The following is a 15,379-nucleotide window of genomic DNA, read 5'->3' on the forward strand; positions in this document are numbered from 1 at the left end:
GTTTTATTGTGGGCGATATGAAAAAATACAAAATGTGTAGGAAATTGAGGCCTACCCAAGAGCAACCTTAACGCACTTTTGAGGTGCTACTGTGCTCCATGGAGCTATTTAATTGCGTAATTAAATTTCTTAGTGACTTATTTAGGAGAATGTTTATGAGTGTTGTCATTGGAACACATTTCTTTAAGCTGTTAAACTGTGTTGGTGGCAACTGTGTATCCATTTTGGTGGGGACAGGCAGAACGAGTCAGTGAGACGCACAGGATATGCTAAGACGTAACACGATACGTTGGGATGGCAAAAACGCGCGGCGCCACGCAGGCCCTGTAAACGTACAAATATATTCCACGTCACACAGTTCACAACAAGGTGGTCAGAAGAATGTATACTGCACTTAGGTTTGTATATGCTTCATTGAAAACTATATTCTTATCATGAAGGAAGTCACGTTTTGACCAAGAAACACATTTTCTCAGCACAGTTTGAGACATCTGATGACTGGGGGAATTTTCTGTACGCTGGCTTCCGGCTCCATACGTTCTAAACCTTGTTTCTCTGCATCGCGCAGTTCCTCTGGCCCAGGTGCAAGCACGCAGCCCGGAGCTGTGGGACCGCTGGCCCCACGTGTCACGGTGCTGTCTCGTGACGCCCGGCAAGTCGGCACCGCCAGCGGAGGTGTTCTCGGAAGCTGTTGCTACACCAGGATGCTTAGTGGTGACCCTGGTCTCCACCAAGAGGCGGTGGTACGACATACATCCTCGCAACCCGGCCCAGCTTGGCCTTAGCTGGATCCTCAGAATGTCTGGCACCTCTGACCTCCACAGAACGTGAGGTGTGGTGAAGACAAAGCCAGAATAGAAAAAGCAGCAGTTCTAACCAACCTTCTGCAGATTTCGTGAATGTGCAGTCATGTGAGTACATTGCTGGGGCCGCTCCCCAGAGTCCTGGGAGACTTTCACACAGTGAGGACCCTGCAGTGCAAACATGACTCCCTCCCTGTGACGCCAGCTCTGCAAAGACGTGACTTTATCACCAGCCTCAGCCTCTCTGCACTGCCCATCGCTCCCCCTTCGCACCTTCTCTCTCCCTGCTCCCTCCTTTTGGTTCCTACTGTTCCAGTGGGAAAAGAATATGACATTAGGTATTTTAGAAGTGAAGAGGGTTCACAAAACTAGGACGAGGTAAACAGAGTGATTTCAAAGACTGAGTTTTGTAAAGATGTCAAACCAAATTGTTACAGATTTAACATCATATTAGGAGGATTTTTGTTTGGAACTTTAGAATATGATCCTAACCATCACTGTAAAGAAGAACAAACAGGAGTGACAAAAACATTTCAAAAACTGGGTCTGGTTAAGGAGGTGGTTGGGGTACGAATCCCACCAAAATCTCTTAAGTCAACATAAGTAAAACAATACTTGTAATATGAAATCCAAAGACAGGTCAATGGACTGGTCATTCACTCAACAACTATCAATTGTGCTACTAAAAAATTCAAGGTGCAGAACAAATGGAACTAAATCACACCAGAAAATATATTAAGATGCTCTCTATAGTAGAAAGGAAAGGGGTGTGAAAAGGAGGGAACCCTTCCAAACTCATTCTATGAAGCCACCATCGCTCTGATACCAAAACCAGGCAAAGACACCACCAAAAAAGGATTACAGACCAATATCACTGATGAGCATAGATGCAAAAATCCTCAACAAAATATCAGCAAACAGAATCCAGTAATACATAAGAAAGATTATACGCCATGGTCAAGTTGGATTCATCCCAGGGACACAAGGATGGTTCAGCATACGCGAATCGGTCAGCATGACTCACCACACCCGCGAGAGAAAGCACTGAGACCACATGGTCATCTCAGTAGATGCAGAAAAAGCATCTGAGAAAATTCATCACCCATTTATGATAAAACCTCTCACCAAAGTGGGTGTAGAGGGAACGTATCTCAACATAATAAAAGCTACTTGTGACAAACCCGCAGCCAGCACAGTGCTCAGCGGTGAAAAGCTGAAAGTCTTCCCTCTGAAATCTGGAACAAGACAAGGACGCCCACTCTCACCACTTCTGTTCAACATAGTCTTGGAAGTCCCAGCCACACCGTCAGGAAAGAAGAAGAAGTGAAAGGGATCCAGGCTGGAAGGGAAGAGGCAGAGCCATCACTGTGTGTGGATGACGTGATACTATTTATAGAAAACCGTTAAGGCTCCACACAAAAGCCACTACAGCTGGTGAAAGAACTCGGCACGGAAGCAGGATGCAAGACCAACACACAGAAATCTGCTCCGTGGAGACGTCGGGGAAACCCACTGCTTGGAGTGGGCTCCCATTCATCCAGCGGTGCTTTGGAACCAGAGCCAGCTGTGCAAACCCCTTCCCTTCTCTGCATTCAGTGATGGCGTGAAATTGTCCGTGAGGGAGGATTTACACCACAGAAATTGGCAGATGTTACTCGTCAAGGCTGCTTCTCCCAAAGAGACAGCGGTTTCACCCCTACCAGCTTACCACTGCCTTCCATCCCATGCCAAATTAACTCCAGACAGAGTGAAAGTAAAATTTAAATGTAAAAAGTGAAAGCTTTAACAAGATAGAAAAACACTTATGGGTATTTAACCAAGCTCTGTACGAAATCAATGGAGGGAAACTCAGAGTAGAGGACAAATCGATTTTTCAGTTATAGAAATTAATAATATATAAGCGTAAGAAATACAAAACACAAAATTTTTAAAAGACAAACTGGGGGAATATTTATATGTAACAGCAGCTCCCCAATCCTTCAGTGCATGAAGGCTCTTTGTATCAGTCAATAATACACAACGTCCCACCAGAAAACAAACAAAAGGACAAGACAGGGTAAATCAGGAAAAAAAGGAAAATCTGTAATAACTATTAAAAAATCAGTTTCAGAAACAGTCAAAGGAATGAAATGAAACATTGATGACTTGCCGTTTTTCTAGTCCAAAGGAAGTTAGTTTATAATCGTGCTGTTCAGCCCCGGCGTGAGCACAGTTAAACTGATGCTTCAGTCGTGCTGGTAGATAAAATCTTTGGCGAGGTGACTGGCAGTGTGCGTCGGGAGCCTTGAAAGCGTTTTACCCTTTGACGTAGTGGTTAGGAATCTATACCAAAGAGAACCTGTAGTCTATACAAAAGCCTGCGCAGAGAGATGTTTATTGTAGTGTTACTTACAATAGTGATTTGCACAACATGATTTCAATGTCAAATGATAGACATAGACCTAAATAAATGAGGATGTTTACCTGGTTGCAATGCTGGACCACCATTATAAACACTGCTTTTAAACCCACCGTGTTGAGGGAAGTGGAATTCATAATGCAATTTAAGTTTTAAAAAGGATTTTAAAATGTACATCTCTCTCTATCCAAATGATTTAAACATAATTGCCAAAAGGCACAGCAGAGAAGAGGAATTGTCAAAGTTATGTTAATGACGTTGACCATCTCTGGGCTGCAGACCTGCGGTGACGTGTAAAGCCTCCTTGCTGAGATCCAGGCACTCAAGTTGTAGACCCTGAGTTCTTGCGCTGTGGATGGAAGAGTCAGCTGAGGACGCGATTTTCATCCTGGACCAGGGCTGCCTAATGGAAGATAGTGTGAATCTGGAATGTAACTTCAGATTTTCCAGTAGTCACACCAGCAGAAGGAACAGGAAGTAACCTTTGGGCTCCGGTGTGCATCCTCCATACAGCACGCGGCCAGTCAGACAGACCGCGGTGCAAGTGATCAGCAGCACCTGCCGCCAGCGGTGGCCGCAGGGACAGCGCGGGAACACACGCCACCTGCACCTCCCGCCCCAGGGTCGACGTCTGGGACCCCAGCATAGGAACTCACACAGGGGGAGTTCCCCACGGCTTTAGGTCAACTCCTTGGGCGGACAGGACGGCTCTGCAACCTGCAGCTTAGACGTGGGAGTCGGTGGGTGAGGAAGACGTGTTTGCTCCAACTTCGGCTGCTGAATGTTGGGACATGAAAACGCCTCTCCTAGTTTGTCTGCACGAGGTCTAGAAATGAAGGTGAACTGGTGCATCTGCTGGGCTCTCCAGGTGCCAACTGGAACGGCTTTTTAGAGGTACGTAGTGACTGCCATTCCAGGTTTTATTTTGGAAGATATTTACAAGCTGGCAGTCTCCGAGTTCTGTGGTTATGAAAGCCACACTACAGTTAAAGCTGACATACGTTGTCTTGTGATTAGGTTCATGGGGGCTGTTCTCTTCTTAATTTGGCGCAGATTCTTTTCTTTTTTTAATTCTTATTTTTTATTGACGTGTAGTCGACTTACAATGCTAGCTTCAGGTGTATGGCAAAATGATTCAGTTATACATATATATATATACACGTTTTTTCCAGATTTTTTTCCATTGCAGCTCATTGCAAGAAATTGAATCCAGTTCCCCGTGCTGTGCAGTAGGTCCTTGCTGCTTATCTGTGTTATACACAGTCATGAGCAAGCACCCATTATTTTCAACTTTCTTGGAGATCATTGACATAAGGACTTCTGATATTACTGATTAATTTAGTCTGACCTCTGTGCTTTAACTTTTGAACAGCATAGTTCCACAGCTGGCCACATCTTCTCTGCTTTGTAACAGGAAACAGTCAGCCCTGATGTCTGACCTGCCTTTACCAGCTATGCAGCACTCATGGCACATTTTTGGGTAGTGATGCCACTGCTGACTCGCATTTACCTTTGTCTAACACTCATTTAATCTGATCACTGATTTTACATTATGTTCATTTCATTAGAGCTGCCTCGAATCCTTTTTGGAATGAGTCAGTATTTTAATTAATTAATTGATTCCATTTTGGTATCATCCAAAAAGTGAAGCTGTGAGTACCTATTAAGCCTGCTGAACTGTAATATAGTTCGTAAATTTCATTTCTGAGAAATGGCAAAGTTCCCCGTGAGTCATGCAGGTATAAAATTATAGTTGGAAGAGCCTTGAAGTCAACCAGTAGGATGAAGGCAGTTGGCCAGCGGATTATACACACATATCTGTTGTCTACAAGGAATTCTCCATCCTTTCTTGACATCCTTGTAGCTAAAGGTACGTTGCACTATTTTGCACATCATAACTGCTTTGCTGGTTTAGAAAGAACCTTACCTGTTTGAGCACCTTCTCTCTTCAGTAGGTGTGTTTCATGTTGCTTGTCCCTGGACATTCTCCCATCCACTGCCAGAAGGCTTCATGGTATTGGTTTAAAGGTTTTCTTTTTTTTTTTTTTTTTTAACTCAAAACACTTAAACTCTTTGAACAAGCAATAAGAGAATAATTCCATTGAAGATGTAAAAAAAATGCTCTTTATCAACTGATTCCTACATCAAAACCATTTATTAATTGTCTGGAGAATAGAGTGGTTTGCCCCGCCATTATAAGCAGTTCTACTAATATATTCAGGAAAAAAATTAAATGAAATAAAGAAGGACAGCTTCTGCTAACAAACACGATTATTTTATTGAAGTGCAGTCAGTTACAGTGTGTCAGTCCCTGGCGCACAGCACAATGTCCCCATCATATATATGTATACACACACACACACACACACACACACACACACACACACACACATATATTTGTTTTTATGTTCTTTTTCATTAAAGGTTGCTACCTGATATTGAATATAGTTCCCTATTCTATACAGAAGAAATCTGCTTTTTATCTATTTTTATTTATAGTAGTTAATATTTGCAAATCTCAAACTCCTAATTTATCCCTTTTCACCCGCTTTCCCCCTGTAGCCCTAAGATTGTTTACTATGTCTGCAAGTCTGTTTCTGTTTTACAGGTGAGTTCATTAGTATCTTCTTTTTTTCTTTTTTTAGATTGCACATTTCAGTGATATCGTATAGTATTTGTCTTTCTCTTTCTGACCTACTTCACTTAGAACAATGATTTCCAGGTCCATCCACGTTGCTGCAAATGAGATTATTTTATTCTTTTTTATGGCTGAGTAGTATTCTACTGTATAAATATACCGTGGCTTCTTTATCCAGTCCTCTGTCGGTGGACATTTAGGTTGCTTCCATGCGTTGGCTGTTGTAAATAGTGCTGCTGTGAACATTGGGGGCGTGTGTTTTTTCAAGTTACAGTTCTCTCTGGCTATGTGCCCAGGAGTGGGGCTGCTGGATCACATGGCACGTTTGTTTTTAGTTCTTTGAGGAATCTTCACACACAAACCAGACATGAAAAGGTCAACCCTTTTGTAGAAGAGTTTGGCCTAAACATGGTTCTCTCAGCACAGATGGAACTCCTAGTGCAGAGCGGGTCCTTCCATCACAGTGTTCAGCCTGGTGGTGGCAGAGTTCTTGGAGCAGCTGCGTCACAGTGCATGACAGGTTTTGTGACTTTCCTCTCACCCCCACCCTCCACTCTTCTAAGTTTTAAGGGCTACTTACTGGACACTTTTCAACCCCAGCGAGGCAAGCAGGTCAGGTTCCTGTCCAGGGCAGCCCGGCTCTCTCAGCCTCGGCGCTCTGACGTCTTGGGTGGTCCCCTCTGTGTTGTGGGTCTGTCGTGGGCAGCACCCCCGCCTCTACTCACTCGATGCCAGTGGCCCAGTGGCCAGTCGTGACAATCAGAAGTGGCTCCCAAGTGTCCCCTGGAAGGCCAGCTTGCTCCCGGTTGAGATCACACGTCTAGCTAGGGGGTCAGTCATCCTGAGATGCTGGTGTCAGGACGGCGTCTGGCGCTGCAGCCCTGGAGGGACACCCAGGCCTGCGGGGTGTGTGGGGGTGCAGAGGCAGGAAGGCTTCCCGGACTGGTGGTGCTCACGCAGACTCCCAGAGGATTGAATTAGATGGGCCCAGGAGGGCAGAGGTCCATGAGGGGGCGTCAGCGTCCAAGCAGGCAGGGGTGCTCGGTGATGAGTTAGATCTTGGGGTGAGAGGGGAGAAGGGTGGGATGAGGAGGAGGGGCAGACCTCCATATTAGAGCCAGAAGGAGCTACGTGTGGCCCTCTCTCTAGTCTGGGTCAGGGTCACATGTAAGCACATGCACACACTAACCAGGCTTCAAATGCAGAAGGTCCCCCAGCCCAGCAGACACTGGCTCCTGTAACCTGTGAAGCAGCTCTGGCTTCTCCTTTCCTAAGAGGAGAGCTCTGACCCCGACCTCCCAGGCCTCTGTAAAAGATGCTGCGGGACGATGTGCGTGGGGAGTGGTCCCTGCGCAGTGAGGTGTCCCTCCTCTCGGCTCTGTGGAACTGTCAAGGGAGCCTTGCTCTACCTTCACGATCGCTCAGGAGTCTTGTTTTCCTGGAGGCCGCCTCACTGAAAATAAACAAACAAATAAGAACATAAAAGTTTGGGGGAGCCTAACTAGCAATGAAATTCAATTGAAAGCAACACAGTACACCTGCGCGTGGGAGACCCCAGCCCCGGGGTAGCACAGGAAGGCGCCTGTTCCTAGAGCAGCCACGCTCACTCCACGTACAAGGTGGGGGAAGGCGGGTGGCACCCCACGGTCAAGGTCTCTCCATCCTGTGGGGCGGCGGGGACAGACAGGAGGAGGGGAGCCTGGGCGGTGAGTATCTATCCAGGTGTTAGTGCTGCGAATTGTGCTGGACCGGGTTCAGCCTGCCCTGCATCAGGCAGGTGTGCAAGGAAATCAGGGTCCACGAAACGACCACGAAGCAGGAGCGATGTGGGCTTGGGGCCCGTGTAAAGTGTGTGCTCCACCCCAGCAAGTCTCTCCTGGCCTTCAGGACATCCTGCAACGACAGGCGGATCCTTCCCAAACACCGTTCACCTCCAGCAGCCGTCTCAGGCTGGCGCGGCATCTCTGCGTTACTCAGAACCCGCGACTGCTCCCAGGGAGGGAGGGCCCCCAGGCGGCCATGGGACAACCGCGCCGCGGTGGAGTCTGCCCGCTGGCATAGGTCCCTGAGTCAGTGACAGGTGACGATGGCCCAGAGTGTTACATGAACATTAAAATGTGTGAAACGTGTCTCTCATTTTAAATAAATGTCAGAAACTGCACGCACACCTCAGCAACTAGACTCTGGGATCCTCTGCCCGGAGACAAGCCCACGCGTCTTGAGACCCCGCGAGGCCGTCTTTGCTGGAGACGTTTAGCGGTTTCCCGAAAACCCGCACTTGGTGAGAGGAAGGCGTGGAGCGGAGGATGCGGTGTCGTCACTGGCAGCATCCACAGTCACGCCAGGCGCAGAACGCTCCAGCTCAGGACGCGGGCCAGCGACTGCTTCGAGAAAATGACCAGTCTGCTGAACAGCAACTGTCTCTTTCTTAACCTGTGTGAGGAGACTGATCCGGTCAACCACAGCCTGGAAAATGAAGCCCCCACACAGCCTCGGTGTCCCCAAAGCTGAGATAAAAAGCGTTTGCTGAGCATAGCCTCGCCCCGTGAGTGAAGACTGTCTCTAAATCGCTATTTCTAGCCAGGTACTCCCTGAGGGACTGAGCCCCTCCTGGAAACTCCATCCCTTATTCTAATGGATGCAAATTAAATGTGAATTTTTCTGGAGGAGGAGGGGCGGCCAGCCGGAGAGGAGCAGATGCAGGTCTGGGGAGCGGAGGCTGTAGGCATGATGTCCAGGGGTGTCAGCGAAGCCCGGGACCGGTGGCGCAGCGGGCAGGACCGCGGTGCCCTAGTCTTGCGAAACAGGGCTTGAACTCATGTCCCTCTGGCGCTGGTGGGGCTGCGGTTCGAGGGGGTCTTTTGTCTTGTAGATACTCATGTTTCTACAGCAGTTCTGATGCGAGGTGAGGGGTGGCCAAACTCACCAGGTGAGAAGGGGAGAGATGCAGTGGGGAGGGGGAGTCCCCAGTGTCTTCTGCTTTGCAGATCTACGTGTCCGAGTGTGTCCTCGTGAAACTTCAGCCTGGAACTCCAGGAAATAATGGGAAATTTGAATCTCTGTATTTTTTCTAAAATCACCAAATTGAATCACCAAAAGAAAGTATCTGTGTCCTCAGGAAACTGTTCTTAGGATGAGTTCCTGGTCTTGGTTAGACACGAATGGCTGAGGGAAGCGAGGGAAGGTGGTCAGAGCCTGTGGGCGAAGGTCACGTTCTGACTGTGGGTCCCTCCGGCCTCCGTAGCCCCCCGCAGTGGACGGGGAGGGTGGGCCCCCCAGGCCCTCTGGGGGCCCATTTCCAGCTCTCACCCGCCCAGCTCGGGGCTCTTCCACAGCTAAGCTTTTCTGCTGTGGTCTGAGTGGTTCTCCTTGGGGTCCTTCCGTGAAGATGGTGAAGTCAGGTCGTATTTGCCTACATTTGCCTTTTACACATTTTGTGATTATAAATTTACTTCTTGAACTGGTTCTTCTGCCAACAGAAAGCTCCAAAGCACTTGACTGGGGCTTTGCCGGCACTCCGTCCTGTTCTGGGAGCTGTCCCCCGGGCCCCCGTCACCCCTCCGCCGCCGAGGCTGACGACAGCAGAAAGACCGCTTTTGTCCTCGTGCACTCCAGGCTCCAGCAAAAATACCCAGTTACTCTGTTTGTGGTTTTTGGAATAGCAGAATTCTGCCTGCGCTCTGCTTGGCTTGCGTGAGTCTCTGTGATTTGCCAGTTCGCTCCTCTGGCCGTTTTCGGTGCCTTACCAGTCTCTGTTCAGCTGTGTTTCTCCGGGTCGTTTCGACCCTTCCGCTTGGATGTGAGGCAGTAGAACGAGTGGCTAAGACCTTGTTCCCCAAAGAAGAATCATTAAGAACCAGAACCCCGTCTCAGAAGCGCTCTTAGAGCCGGGGACGGCCCCCCCTCCCAGATCTCAGCCTCCCTGGCGACAGTCCCAGGGCAGGTGGCCCTGCTGGCATTTCTCCCGAGGCTGAACAGTCCGCCATGTCGTGAGGCAGCGTGTTCCACAGCGGGGCAGCTCTGGCTGCTGGGAAACCCGCTTCCCTGTGCCTTCCTCCCGTCCATTCTAGCCCACCAGGAACGTCTAGGGAGCATCCCCGAGACTGGAGGTGGGGGTTTCGGGCATGAGGCTCTTAGGAGAAGGACTGCACCTGTGGGGAGCAGGAGAGAGTTGGAGAGATGCGGTGATGCTGAGAAGAGGAGGACCGCTCTTTATTAGCCAACAGCTGGTCATGGAGGAAGCTGCTAGAAGGTTCATGTCTTTCCTTCTTCTTAAAGAAACCGTCTTTTCCCATCCCCTGCAACTCTGGGTTTTTCACAAAGCTCCCCCCCACGAAGTCTTTAAGGGCAGCAAAGGCACAGAGCTGTCGTTCTCCGGAGGTAGAGTCTGACTTCAGAGCAGCCGGGAAGTCGCTCAAAGTCCCGCAGCCAGAGCTGATGGAGCTGGAACAGTCTCTGGCCCCAGATTCAGTGCGTTCTCTGGTCCACAACCATCAGAAAAACCTCAGAAAGGAAAGACGAGATTTCTTCCCAAAAGACAAGTATCATTCTCTTTACCTAGTTCCTCTGTTACAAAGATAAACTGTTTATTTCTTTTCAGCAGGAATATTGCCTTGAAAGAGGTGTGCGGGCGAGAAAACCGTCCAAGGAGCACTGGATCAGACGCAGACGGAGGCACCGCACTGCGGGCACCACGGAGCGACCAGGCCTGCTTTCTGTCCTCGGGCCCTGGAAGGAGGTGGCTTGGGCGGACCAAGACTGTCCTCCCGGGCGCTGGGCGCGGCCTGCTGGGCGGTGCACGCGGGACGGGTGCCGGGAGCCGCCGCCGCCGAGTTCACGATAACCCCACCACAGGTGGGCACTCCCGCGTGAAGACCCCGGTCACAGCGGTGGCTGGAGCTGCGCGCGGCGAGGGCGCAGGGGCGAGCATCGCGGTCGGTGCTGCCGCGGCTGCGCCCGGGACCCTGGGGAGCCCGGCCGCGCCGCCCCCCGCGCCACGTGCGTGCGTCACCTGACCCTCAGAAACCGGCAGGGTAGACCGGGACACTGAGCTGGCTCATTCAAGAAGCAGACTCCATCTGAGTTTGCCTGTGAGGCTGGGCCAGGCTCTCTGTGAACCAGGCCGGGCGTTCGGGGAAGCTGGGCACAGCGGCCACGGGCCGCCTCGCGCCCCGGCTCCCGCCTCCTTCCTGCGGCCGCCCTCCCTCCCCGAGGGGACCCGAGCTCTTCGCTGGGCTCCGTCTTTGTGCTCCTCCTCCCTTCTCCGTGAGTGGTCAGGGCTACAGTCCCACCTCTGGCCCGTCCCTGGTGCCCTCCTGGGAGCTGCCCTGTGGAACCGCACCTGAGATGCGGCCCCCGGCACGTGGATACCTCGCGTTTTCACCTGCGTCGTCTCCGGGTTTGTGTCTCTCAGGATGCTGCGAGGGACGCTGGTTTCCCCGTAGCAGCAGGATGGCGGGCAGGCGGGCAGGCGAGCAGAAAGCAACTTCGTTTTATTTTACTGTATTTGTTTGTTTTTTTCCCCTCACAGAGGCACTAGGGATTGGACCCAGGACCTCGTGCACGCCAGGCACACGCCCTGCCCCTGAGCTCTGCCCCCGCCGCCCGGAAGAGCTGCTTTGGGTGGGCGAGGAGCTCCCTGCCTGCTTCCAGCCCCACTGCTCAGCCACTTAGACCTGCGACCGGCTGGGCGACTGAAAGTCCTCCGGACCTGTGCTGCCCGAAGCAGGAGCCACTGACCACACGTGGCTGCTTAAATGCCTATTTCAATTAATTTAAACGGAATAAAATGCAGAGTTTTGGTTTCCCAGTCACACCAGCCACATTTCAGTGGTCGCGTGGCCAGTGGCTGCCATACCGGACAGCAAGCGACTGTCCCCATCACCACGGAAGAGGTCTGACGGGTCTGGCGGGCCGTGTTGCCTCCACACAGCCGTAACCTGGCATCTGTTTAGTGCGCAGACGTAGCCGAGGGGCCGTGCTCCTTCGGTCAGGGCCCCGGGTCATCCCAGCGGAGTTTATTTCCACCAGAAGTTGCTGTCACGAGGTTGCTGTCCCACGACCTTGAGTCGGTCACTCAGGTACCTTCGCAGGTCCCTAAATGCCAGAAGGCGTGCCCGAGGGGCCCAGACTGGTTGTTGATCTGGCAGAGCAAACGCCACGCACTTACGGAGGTTTGTCAGAGGCAGCTAATCTCCTGAAGGCCTCCGTCAGTCCGAGTTGTTTTGTCTGCGGCCAGGTGTGGGCGGGTCTCCGGGACCTGAAAGGCGAGCCGCTAACAAAAGCCCCAAGACAGCTCCATCTCCAGCCTCATTCCGCTTGGACCCAGGCTTTGGTTCATTACCCGTGAAACGTCTCGTTAGCAGAAAGCGGGTGGCAGGCGGTAAACAAGCCGGAGCCCCTGGCCTCGCCCGCGTTGACAGGAGAGGCGCTCCAGGCCGAGGCCGCCCTCCAGGGCACTCAGTCATGGAGCCACATTTTTGTGACGTGAGGACTAGGGCGTTCAAACTTCTTAAATGGTTTTTAGTGCTAAGTATTCCAGCATCCTGGCCTCACGTGCCTTTCCCTTGGCTGCTTGGAGACCGCACAGTTTGATTCACACTTGGAAGGGGAAGGGGTTCAGGAAAGAATCTGATTCAGCACTTTCCATCCATGGAGGTCAGGGAGCCGGGCACCCACCCGGAAACCAGGTTTGGAACATTTCACGGCTCGCTCGGGGTTCCCCAGTGGACAGTTTTGAGTCAGGAGCCAGGACCTGCCATCCCATGGAGGTGACCACCATCCTCTCCCGGACCACGGAGAGGAAGCACCTCCGTGGGCGTCCCAGGCCGTCTCGTTCTAAGGGGGAGGGGAGGACTGTGGGTGCAAAGCGGCCCCCTGAGCCCCCACCCCTCCACACCTCTTTCCCGAGTTCGTGTTGAAATGGAATGACCAGGGGCACCATTCTATGCCAGGAATTGCTGATAAATTCCTGGAAAATAAGAAGTGTAAGCAACCAGCCTGATGAGGAGGAAGAGAGGGACCTGCAGGGCGTGGACACTAGAGACAAGTGCATGTCACCCGAAAGGAGGTCTCTGGAAGGTCCAAGCCACAGAGAGTTGAAGTGCCAGTAGGCCAGGTGGGGGCCACCGAGGTCCCCCGTGGGGTAGCTGCGTTTAGACCGACTTGGTTCGCGCACTGGGACTCAGTTGGAAGCAGCTTCGTCTTCCTCAGGTTAGAGTCGAGGCCATCTCCCAAAGGAAAGGCGAGACCTGCCAGGAGGACACTGCTGGGGGAGGCGGAGGAGAGCTGGACCCCCCGGGCCCCTGCAGGGCAGAGAGGTGGGCAACTCTGCCTGGAGAGACTCGCTCCTGTCTTCCCAGAAGGCGACGCCTGCCACGGAGCCAGGAGGCTGCTGGGAAGGGGATCCCCAAACTGTAGAGGAGGCCAGGGCAGCTCCTGGTCCTGGAAATAACCCCTCCCCTCACAGACACGGACCCCAGAGCCCAGGACAAGAGAGAGGAGCGAGAGGCACCCACAGAAACTCACCCGGAGAAGGCAGGGAGAGCCCAGAGAGTGACAAAGAGCTTGAGAAAACTCTCGTTCACTGGCTGTCACTGAGAAGTCCACAAACGGTAAATGCTGGAGAGGGTGTGGAGACAGGGGAGCCCTCCTGCACTGCTGGGGGGAATGCAGTTTGCTACAGCCGCTGTGGAAAACAGGATGGAGATTCCTCAAAAAACTAGACTTATCACATGATCCAGCAATCCCACTCCTTTGCATATGTCCAGAGGGAATTTTAATTCAAAAAGACACCTGCACCCCAATGTTCACAGCAGCACTGTATACAATAGCCAAGATATGGAAACAGCCTAAATGTCCATCGACAGATGACTGGATAAAGAAGTTGTATATTTATACAGTGGAATACTACTCAGCCATTAAAATGAATAAAATAATGCCATTTGCAGCAACATGGATGGACCTGGAGATCGTCATTCTAGGTGAAGTAAGTCAGAAAGAGAAAGAAAAATATATGATATCACCCATATGTGGAATCTTAAAAAAAGACACACAAATGAACTTACTTACAAAACAGAAACAAACTCATAGACATAAAAAACGAACTTATGGTTACCAGGGTGGGGAGACGGTGGGAAGGGATAAACTGGGGGTTCAGAATTTGCAGATACTAACTGCTGTATATAAAACAGATAAACAGCAAGTTTCTTCTGTACAGCCCTGAGCTATATTCAGTGTCTTGCAGCAACATATGATGGAAAAGCATCTGAAGAGGAATATATGTGTATACGTACATGCTGTACACCAGAAACTGACACAACATTATAAGCTGACTGTATTTCAATTTAAAAAAGAAAAAATTACGAAAAAAGGAAAGGAAACGCTCATTTGCATTCCTAGGGAGATTAGAGAAGAGATGTTGTCCCTAAAATAACAGGCTTCTGTGAAAAAGAGACAGAAGTGTTAACGAAAGTCAATGGAAATCAAAAGTGAAAAGGAAACAGAAATGGTCTGACAAGCAGAGCATTCTGTGGATGGTCTGAATAACTGAACACAGCAGAATACTCAGTTAATGCAGCGGAAAATGCGGCAGAAGCATCTCCCAGAGCGTTGGGGGGAGAAGAGAGAAAGTAAGATGGGAAATGTGAACAGTAAACAAACAACAGGAGACACAGAGGGCAGACCAGGAGGTGCGATATCCATCCAGGAGGCGTTCCAGAGCGGCCAGAGCGGCAGGGGCTCCCGGGGCTCCAGCACTTGCAGAGGAGCCACCGCGTCCACGTAAGCGGGGCCACCAGAGCGGAGCAGTGTGGGTTCTTCAAAACCCATCTCTGGATTCCTCCTTTGAAACAGAGAGCCTCTGAGAATAAAAACGCCGTCCAAAGAGCTTCCAGCAAGACTGAGCAAGGAGAATGAGATACCATTGACTTCTTATCCCCAGGAAGATGCGACGGCACCCGACCTACCATCACGGGAACGAGATCAGAGTAAGACGTCATGGAACTTGTCGCGATAAGAACAAGACGTCATTGGCCCTCGCTGCGACGCTCAAGGGAGCGCCAGGCTCAGTAGCTCACAGCCCGCAGGGTCTTTGAACCTGAGATTCTTTCCACAGCCAAACCGCTAATCAAATGTGTGGGAAAAATCCAGACATTTTCAAAAGTCAGAAAATTTGCTATTTGGAAAAAATTGGGGAGGGGAGAGTTGCTCTGCAAAATGAGAGAATAGATTGAACAGAAGAGATATGAGACCAAAAAAAAAAAAAAAATGAGAGAGAGGAGACGGGAGTAACACGGGAGAGCGACTGAAATGAGTCAGAGATGACTGGATGGAAGATTTTTAAAAAGTCATTCTATTTTGATGCTTAGAAAAGTGTCTAAAATTAGGAACTTCACATAGTCTTAGTCTCTGGGGGTGATAATTCATCAGAGACGTTTGTCCTCGGATCTGCACAGCTACAGAGCGCGAGGTAAAAGGGATGAGCCCTGACCAAGCAAACACAGCCACACGAGCATCGACGTCGGGCGGAGTGGGGAGCAG

This window comes from Camelus ferus, chromosome 7 (assembly GCF_009834535.1).
Source record: "Camelus ferus isolate YT-003-E chromosome 7, BCGSAC_Cfer_1.0, whole genome shotgun sequence".
Lineage (NCBI taxonomy): Eukaryota > Metazoa > Chordata > Mammalia > Artiodactyla > Camelidae > Camelus > Camelus ferus.